Here is a 10,660-nt window from a genome sequence, read left to right on the forward strand (position 1 = left end):
ATGGTATCAGAGTTATTTCCGTAAGAGTTATTAGGCAGTAAGTGTCAACGGAAGGGTTGATAACTGCTACAGTCACGCCCTTTCTCAGGCTCAGAGGGTAGTCTGGGGCGGGGTGTGACACTAGTGATATGAAAATTCCTATTTGAGAAGTTATAGTGTGCTTATTTCTCTTTGGACCATATTGGATTAGAATGTAACACCCGTTTATGACTCATGGGTACTATTTATTTGTAGTTTATATTTGATTCAAGGTGCTTGAGTTTGTAGGTTGCACTATGGTAGTTTGTTGGTTATTCATGCACTATGGTAGTCTTTGTGACAACTTTTGAGGTTTGAAGTATATTGTGAGCTAAATTTTCTTATTGATGTATGTGTTCTTGAATATTCATTTTTTGGGAATTCTGATAGTTCTGTTGAGAAGAAGTGGTTATGAAATATTTTTGGGAGTGTGTTTCTTTGAACAGGTTCAATGTAAATTTTTGGTTTTGTTGTGATAGCATCGTTATGCTGCCGAAAATTTTCCATCGTCTTCGTATCTCATATCTAGGTAACTAAACTTCTCTTTCTCATCTTGAAAAAGAAGATTCTCTCATTTATTCAACTATTGAGTTTTATTGTTTTGCAGATGCAATAAAGGAGTAAATATTTGGTATCGCAACCTCTTTATACTTTTTCTTGGGAAACTTTAGATCCAACACATTCACTACAAGAATTTTGCCTTGAATGTACCATTTATGCACATTCCCAATAAACACGGTTAGTTGAATATGAATTCTTATCACATTTTCACTTTCAATCCTTTGTCTTAAACCTTTTTTGTTTGTGATCCTTTGAACAACAATGGTCAGACAAAGATGCCTATAACCAGACACTGCTAAAGCTAGGGGGTTGGTTCAAGAAGAATTATGAAGGGATCCATACTTATCAAGTGGAGAGAGACAGTAATCTCATAATGTTTATAAAATCATAATGTTTGTATTACTTGTAATTTGTGTTTTCAAGGCCTGAATTATTGTACAGCCTTTTAAATTATAATTTTATAGCAGAATTTGTGGATTAAATGTAATAGATTTACAATCCATACATGAATAATATGTCATAGCCACAACGTTCAATGATGATATGTTATCTTATACTTTTTGACTAAAAAAATGGATTCGGCAACAGAATTTTAAAAAAAAACGGACAGATTTGGGCTTCAATGTTGGTTTATAATTAAAAACAAAAAACAGAGGCTTTAATGTCGGTTGAAAACTTCAATGAAGATCTTTAATGTCGGTTGCAACTGACATTAAAGACCTTTAATGTCTTTAATGTCGGTTGGAAATTTCACTAAAGGTCTTTAATGTCAGTTGCAATTGACATTAAAGATCTTTAATGTCGGTTGCAACCGACATTGAAGGTTGTGTTATTGAAGCCCTTTAATGTCGGTTTAAAACTGAAATTAAAGGGCTTTAATAACACTATCTGTAATGTCGGTTGTTTTTTTTTTTAATCATATTGTTCTACTTTGCATTCTAGTGTTTCTGCTTCTTGACATGCTGATAAGTTGTAAGAAGAACTTCAAAGCTGATTTGATAATTTCATGGAAGTTGGTTGGAGGTTTGAGAAAGTATATTGTGATGAAATCTTTGAGGAATGTTTCATTAATATTTGAATTGAAGTACAATGATATTACATCATTGGCAACTGAAGGCTTTCTTCAATGAAAAACAGTTCAGTAAATCCTAGCTCACACTTATCTTTGAGAATTTTAATAAAAATGGCCGATTATAATTCTGTGCTTGTCAATCATTTTTCTCTGGAAATTTGTGCGTTTAAGCTCTTTTGTTCTTTGATTCTTCATAGATGTTTGGATTGGCTGTATGGGCGTGATTTAATTCACTTATGTATGTTGTATCCCTACGTTATACTCTGAGGCTGTATATCATTTCCTTGTTAAGTTGCTTATATATCATGCATTAGATCATGTGCTTCTTGTATGTTTTTTTGAAGTTTTTCTTGAGAGCTGTGCTTTTTTTTTTTTTTTTTTTAATTCATACAATCGCCAACTATGGAAGAAACTAAGAAATCTGAAGCACATTTGATATCACCCGCCGCTTTTGTCAAAGGTGGAATCCAGGAGCAGACGTTAAAGACAAAAAAAACATTGAAGTCCTTTTAAAACATGATGCTGGATATCAGTTTTGAACCAATATGTACCTTTATAATGTCAGTTATAAATTGATATTAAAACTCAATTTTGTAGTAGTGATGTCTTTTTATTATTTTAATTATTGTATGGTGCATGAAAAAATAAAGAAACAAAAGTATTCAATTTTAGTCTAAAAAATACACCAAATTTTAATTTGAGAAATACAAAATGCCCAATTCAAACGAAAACCAAAATAAAATTGAAATTCCAATGAAAAGAGAAGGAAATAAGCTAAGGAGGTGTTTGGTTCACCAACATGAGTTCTCAATGTTTGACCCACAAATATTGGTGGAGTTGAGTTGAACTCAACCCAACTCATCCCAACTCTCACTTCTTTCCATATTTTCAATAGCTCCACCCATCGGCCACTATCACACTCCAAAAACTAACTCTGGACTCCAATAACTACCTCCGATGACAACTTCGGCGAAAAACTCCAGGCTCCGAAAACCTCCTCCAATGACAATTTTGGCGACGAAATCTGGACTCCGACAACCACCTCCGATGACAGCTCCGGTGACCAACTCCGAGCTCCGACGACCTTTGTGTCACCAATCCCAACAACCAATTTTGGCCTCCGACAACCATTTCCAGTAACCCAACTCCGACGACCACCTTCTCACTACCAACTCTATTGACCAATTGGCTTCGACATCAAACTCTGATGACCAACTCCAACAACCACCTTTGTAGGCTTCGACAACCACGTCTAATTACTAACTCCGATGAAAATAACCTTCAATGATCACCTTTGAGCGACCAACTCTGACGACAAACTCATGGCTTCGACAACCACCTTTGACGACAAACTCCAATAATCAACTCTAATACCACTTTGATGCGACTAACTTTGAGCTCCGACAGTCAACTCGGACTACAATCTCCAGTGAAAATCATCTTCGATGATCAACTTTGATGACCACTTTCATACGACCAACTTCGGGATTCGAAAACCACATCCGATGACAAACTTCGACAACCAAATCCAATACACCTTCACGTAAACAACTTCGGGCTCTGACAACCACCTCCGACTACAAACTTAAGCAAAAATCAACTTCGATAATCAACTTCGACAATCACTTATGACAACTATAAGACTGATGACTGTTAAAGTATGTTGCAAAGTTGTTGATTATATAAAAAAATACTATTTTTTCTACATTAAGTGCAATATTCATCCGTAATGAAGTCACATATCAAATGAGTGTTGAGAATATTTATAAGAAAAGTATGTATGTAGTTGAAATGTATGTAACATATAACAAAGAAAAAAAAACCATAAAATGAAAATTTTTTCTTCAAACATTTTCCAGCAAGAATTAGTGAAATATAGAGAATTTGTTCTCTAATGATTCTCCAAATTTAGAGGAAATGAAAGTGAAACGGTTAAGAAAATGTGGTGATATTTCATTAGTTATTACGATGATAGGAGAGATTTAATTAAAAAAAATTCATGATGTAGTAAAAATATAGAGCAACAAATAGGAAGAAGAAGAAAAAGAAGATGATGATAATGAAATTCATGGAAAAAAAATTTGCTAGAATCAAAACTTCTGATTTCGTTTTAGTTTCTCATTTTATTTAACCATATTTCTACCATAAATATAATCTGTTAATTGTTGTTCATTGCCTTCCCCCCCCCCCCCCTCAAAAAAAAAAAAAAAAAAAAAAAAGAATGAAAGAAAGAAAGAAAAGTTTTAAAAATTAAAAGAAAAATGCAATCCTTATTTTACTCAAACAAAGATAGGTACAATTAATGAATAAAAAAGTTTCAAAACAAAAATAGTAATTATGAAAGCATATTATTTAGAGTTAAAAAAACTGCATCAGATACCAAGATATATGAACTCGAATCAAATAACTTCACACCCCAAACACAGACATATTAACTCCACAGATATATAAACTCCACAGACATGAATTTCAAACATCCTATCTCAACTTAGCGCCCCAAACAACTTCGAATTGAGCCCAAACTAAAAGCAAACCAATATGGAAGTAACCCAATTAAAAATGAACCATTATTTTTGTCACTTGTTGAATATCAGTTTGATTTCTTATTTTATAAATCAATTTATTTGGCTTGGTTCTACTCGGCTCAAAAACTGAGAAAACCAAACTGACCATAACTCTAGGTATATATGATATATATGCCATCAAAATCTGATCTAAAATGAGAAAAGAAAAGAAGGGTTGACCATATGAATGGTAAAATTAAAGGTTTAATTTGGACAAATAACAAAAAGATTATTTAATTTTCAAAAAAGCAAAATTGGATAAATAATAAAAATAAAAGAGAGAAATTGTCAAAAATACCTTCACGTGAATTAGAACATCCAAGGTTCAAGAATTCAATTTGAGAAGTTTCTAAACAATTAAAAAAATCGCAAAATACCATATAACTAAATCAAATACACGGTAATTGATGCACCTGTCTTAAATCAAATCAAAACCTATATGATAAGAATGGTATACATCTCAAGGAGTGCATTCAAAATACCAAATAATCTTCCCTAAAATCAAAATTATGGATTTTGATTTTTCTAAGCCAAAAGCTTCACACAGAGGAAGCGTGAAGACAAAAACGAAAGTATGTTCTACCGACCAACATGAAACCCTCATTTTTCAGCCATCTACAACAAGAAATCTCAGCAAACCCTTACAATAATCCTATCCATTCTAGTAAGTGACTATAAATCATGGAAGAAAGTCTACCTTCTCATATATACTCTTCTCTAACACATTTATCTATCTATGAGACATCGAATCTCAACCAATCTATATTGTTGAAGAAGACCATGAGAGAAAGAGGAAGAGAGACAGAGATAGTGGCAACAAAGATTGGGATGCACGAATCTAACAGTTAAGGAAGAGAGGGAGGTAAATCGGGTAGAGAGAGAAAAATTGGCTCACTGGTGATGGTGTACAACCAAATCAGTGATGTAGACCCAAACAGCAGTGGATCAACGGTTGGGCGGGAGTGTGGTAGTTGCTAGATGTTAGATTAAATGGGTCAGAGAGAGACCCGGATCGAACCAAAGAAGAAGAAGAAAGTGCGTGGTTTAGAGAGGAGGAGGAGGAGGAGGGGGGGAGGAGAAGAAGAAGAAGAAGACGACGACGACGACGATTAAATTTTGCTATTTTTATGTAAATAGTTTCCCTTATTTTTCTATTTTTTAAAATCCTACAAATAAAATCTTAATTGGAATCAAATATATTAATACAAATTTAAATAATAAAAAATTAATAACTTAATGTAAAATTTGAAGATCTAGTATAAATTAAAATCAAAATGGAGATATAATATTAGAGATCGATTCATTTTGAATAAATTTGAAAAGTTGTTGTATCTAATCAAATGTGATATTCAACTGGCAATTCAAAATTCAAATTTGCCAAAAAAATGCGCTACTTTTTTCTCTTGAATCCATTTGATTGGAATCTCATAATTGATAGACATGGTAGCACAGAATTGATACACTGTAACAATTACATAATATTTGAAAATGCTGTTATCCGACCATACTAGGGGCAAATTTTTTATTATAAAAGGGGACGTCACATGAGCCGCACACGTTTTCCCAAAATTCTTCTTATTTTCGATTTTTGACATAAATCTAAAAGACCCTCCAAATTTTGCTATTTTCTCCAATTTATCAAAAAAGAAGATGATGTCAAAAACTAAATGGTTAAAAATCACCGTTGGTTCCTGAACTTTCGTGAAAGTAACAATTTAGTCCCTGAACTTTGGTTTCCTCTACTATCAATTTTGTAACAATTTGGTCCTCAACTATAGTATGTAACAATTAGTCCTTGTACTTAACAATTTAGTCCTTCCCGGAAAAAAAAATCATCAAAATTAAATGTCAAGTTTTAATATTTTATGATGTAGACTTTATATTTTGCAAAAATGTTGATTATCTAATTAGTTTAACAGTTTATTTATGCATAAATCTCATTAAACCTTATCATTAATTTCTATAATATGGACTAATTGTTACAAATTTTAAAGTATATGGACAAAATTGTTACATAGTAAAGTTCATGAATTAAATTGTTACAAAATTTAAAGTATACGGACTAAATTGTTACAAACCAAACTTCAGAGACCAAATCGTTACTTTTATAAAAGTTGAGGAACTAAAAGTCATCTTTAACCAAATTAAATCAAAGAAAAAAGCCACCAAATTAGACGAGAACTTTCATATTAAAATGTAATGTAAAGATCTACCATAATAAAACAGAAAAACCAAAATAAAAAGAAATTCAATAAAAGCCAACAAAAATCAAAACAAAAAATAGCAAGAGTTATACAAAAAATTAAAAAAAAAAAAAATAATCAGAAGTTACCCAACAATGACTAAGATAGCAACTTAATTACATGCTGACCAGATTAAAGAGAAGAAGTATGTTGATCAAGAGAGAAGAAAGAATTGATTAAAATTAAAAAAAAAAAATTAAAAAAAAAAAAAAAAAAAAAACAAAAACAAAAACGAAAAACGAAAAACGAAAAACGTGGAGAAGAGATGCCATGAAAACTACTAGTAGGACGGAAAAAAAAGGAGAAGAGAGCTTGAAGAAATATTAGTAGAAAGAACAAAATCAAAATATCTAGAAAAATAGAGATGTAGAATCTAAAGCTTTTGTTATACTTGCAAAAGTAAAAAATTGCTGACAATATTGCAATGGGCTAAATAGTTTTCCTATCCATTACAATTTTCTAAAATATTAATTATAAATGAATTAATTTAAATTTATAAATTCAAAATAATTCATTTATATTTAATAATTAATTAAAATAATAGTAATGAGTAATTGATATTAATTTATTGATTAATTAGGATATATATTCAACTGCTCATCTCCAGCTCAGTTATTAAAAAAAAAAAAAAAAACTATATACCTCATGTAATACGAGTTATAAAGTTGAGTAGATAATAATATTTTAGATTTTAAAAAGTAAATCTTGCGAAAAAAAACGAGAATATAATGTTAAATGTATGTCTAAAATTTCATGATAAAATGTGTAAAACAAACCGACTCAAAAGAACAATTTTTTCTAGTAGTCGCTTCTTTACCTTTTTTTTCGCCTTGACAACTAAAATGAGTCGATAGAATTATTGCAAGAGTTTTATAACACCTTTCCACTTTTTCTTTTTCCCTCTTTTTATATGTGGTTTTCTTTTTCTTCTTTTACTTTTTTGCTAACATCTTTTATTATTGTCTTGTTTGTGTCATAGCACATCTAATTCATCACTACTTTTCCATGAAATTACATCGTTCGTAAAGAGATGATATGTCATAGCACATTACTTCTTTTTTTGTGTCATACCACATCTAATCCATGAAATCGATGGGAGTAAATAGATGATATGGCAACTGAGAATTTTGAAGTCTAATTTGCGCTTGAAGAAGATTTTACACAATTTTCCTACCGTCCGTTTTCCCTCACTCTAAATTTTTGTTATCATACATATTCTTTTTGTTTATTTTTTCTTTTTGTTTAAGGGTTACAATACGAGGACTTTCAAAATGATCACCCACTTTAGTGCTATTCTCGCCCAAACATAGTTAATTGAAGAGTTCTAATGGAATCCAGTACATTAATGCTGATATGGTCGTAGCCATATATATTCATCGCTACCAGAAATTTCTTTTTCAGTTACAAATTTTAAACGACGCAAGTAGTTTTCATTGGTAAAAGACAATTTATGGAAACTTGTTAGAAAAAATGTCACAAAAAATTATTATTAACAACGCAGTCTAAATTAGCACCACTAAAAAAATTTGCGATATGTCAACTTGCACCACTAAATAAGAAAAAACTTTTAGTAGCGTGGTATGATATCACTAAAAGTAATTTTCACTACAAGAATTTTGGGCTTTAATATCGGTTGGAAAAAGTGAAACTAGATGTATAATGTCGATTTTTTTTAAAAAAAAGTCGATTTTTTATATCGGTTTTAAACTGACATTAAAGATAGACTGCAATGTTTATTTAAAACCGACATTAAAAATCCCCATTTATTTTTTAAATTTTAGTAAAAAATATCTTTCTTTCGTTTCACTACCTGTCTTATCTCTCCTTTCTAACTTCTCTCTTATAAACCCTCTCTTCCCCTTGACCGTACCAATCATAACCAACGTTGGCATTGTTCCAATTGTTGTCGTCGTCGGTGTTGTTCTGATCGTTGTCATCATCGTGTCGCTCAAGTTTTTCCGACCTGTAGATCGCGTGTCGTTCGCAGGTTGTTCAACTCGCCTTGTTCGAAGATCGGCCAGCTCTGTCGTACAATTTCAGTCGTGTTTGGTAAGCCGTCTAATCATGAGATTGAATGATCTCTTAACAAAGAGCATCCATGAGCGCGTTCGGATCTTTCCGATTTCACCCTGACCGAAATAAAACATATACATTCTAACATACAATTATGCAAATTCATACTAATTAAATGCATGCTTTGAACATAAAATACAAAGGGAGAGAGTTCTCATACCAGTTGAAGCTTTGGAACTCAGATGCAGCGGAAGAACCTCTACACGATCTCTATTGTCCAACAAATAAGTCGTCAGCAGCAGCACGAACTATCACGAGCAAGTGAATACAACGGGGACGAACCATCAACAGGAGCTCTTGGTATTCTCTGAGTGAGAACCCAAAGTGTGGTCTTTGGTAAGTTTGGTAAAGGTAGGAGGAAGAACAAATCATGTAGACGATAAGCAAGTGAGAGAGAAAATGAAGCTATCGTATAGCTAAATGCTTATCATTTAGAAGAAGCTACACGATCGTGTAGATTTATTAAGCGATCGTTTAGTAAAAGGTAGATGATCGTTTAGAAAAACACGGCACACTATACGATCGTTTAGGAAAGCTAAGCGATCGTTTAGGCGCAAGATGTGCGATCATTTATGCGCTGAGCGACTATCATATAGGCTCTCGTCTATGCGATCGTTTACGTTTCCACACCGATATCAATTTTTCCGAACCTTCATAAAATGAAACTAATTTTCATTTTATTCTTCGGTTACCATAACCGAAGTGGCTCCTCCCACTAACGCACGTCCGATAGAATTTTTAAGCCAATTATCATATAATTAACAAATTAAATAATTAATAAATGTAATCATGTTATATTCTTACTCTATAGTTTGATATCGCAAATCTACTATAGTAATTTCTCCTCCACATGATATAAATCATATTTATATCTAAATTCTTCTAAAATAATGTATCTCATATATTAAATTAACCCAAACACTGATTCTCGACTTTATCCAAGCTACCTAGAGACCTAATTGACTTGTGGCTCGAACCTCCAACGGTCCGTGAATAGCTGACTAAACTCTTTAGCCACGAGATCCACCATCCGTTAACTGTCAGGCACTCCACTAAAGACCAACATTTGAACTCTTCTTACCACATATATATTTATGTGTCCATCAGATATAACAAATCATGAGTACGATGACCCTTCACAGATGCTCGTAAGTATAGCTGGGCCAATTTACCGTTTTGTCCCAGTAGTTACATCTCACTCCTTAAGTACCACAGATTCCTCTAATGATTAATACAACATAGTCCAACTATATGTGAATACCTCTCGGGCCAGAAGAAGGTGTGTGGCGCCACATCGTTCAAGCCCTGGAATCAGCCCTTAAGGAAGCTATCTATTTACTTACCCCTTCTTCGGGGAAGGAGTGAATTCCATCTTGTATAGCTGATTTTCCAGCTCCCAAAGACGAATCCCCAAAATGGTAGGTTGAATCGGTGACCTGACCACTCATAACCATACAAATCAAAGGATCGCCCTCAATGGCAAGAGTTCCCAACTCACTCAAAATTGAGGTCATGTTACCTATGGTCATCCTAGTGAAGTGAAGTCTCTGTCATGAACGGTGTTATATAACGAGACATAATACTTTGTGGTGAGGTCTTATACAAACTCTTTGTATAGGACGCCCCCACTTACATGTCCCCAACACGAATGATCAGGATAAGGCCATCTATGGCAAGTCACAACACTTGTGACCATTCTACAAAGTGAGCCGCATCCGTAGCGTTACCAGGATAAGGTTTCCCTTCTTTATCAATATACTACAGACCATTTTGGTTATCACTCAAGACACGATCCACTCGTATGTCACCACATACATGCTTAAGTTACATACAGATAACCAAGGATTTTAAGTTTATTGGTTTGTGATAAAGCAAATAAAAGATATAACTGAGCAAAAACAAGATGTGAAGTAAATATCATATATTGTATAACACAAGTGTTCGTACAAGCTATTTACAAATTATAGGACACGAGACTTCAGGGCATCAACCCCAACAGAGATTTGGTCGGCCAACTCCGTCTTGGGGTTCAGTGGAGTTCAGCTCGCTGTGGAGGTGGGTTTCCGACATTAGATATGTAGATTTAGTCGTGGGCTTTTCTGATCCAGTCGTTTATTTTCCTAATCTAC

At 33.1% G+C, this 10,660-nt stretch overlaps 1 pseudogene; it reads right to left on the reverse strand.

The window, feature by feature from the left end:
• Nucleotides 1–7,704: 7,704 nt before the first annotated feature.
• Nucleotides 7,705–7,823, reverse strand: LOC120076913 (annotated as a pseudogene).
• Between the last annotated feature and the right edge of the window lie 2,837 nt (nucleotides 7,824–10,660).

This window comes from Benincasa hispida, chromosome 4, assembly GCF_009727055.1.
Source record: "Benincasa hispida cultivar B227 chromosome 4, ASM972705v1, whole genome shotgun sequence".
Lineage (NCBI taxonomy): Eukaryota > Viridiplantae > Streptophyta > Magnoliopsida > Cucurbitales > Cucurbitaceae > Benincasa > Benincasa hispida.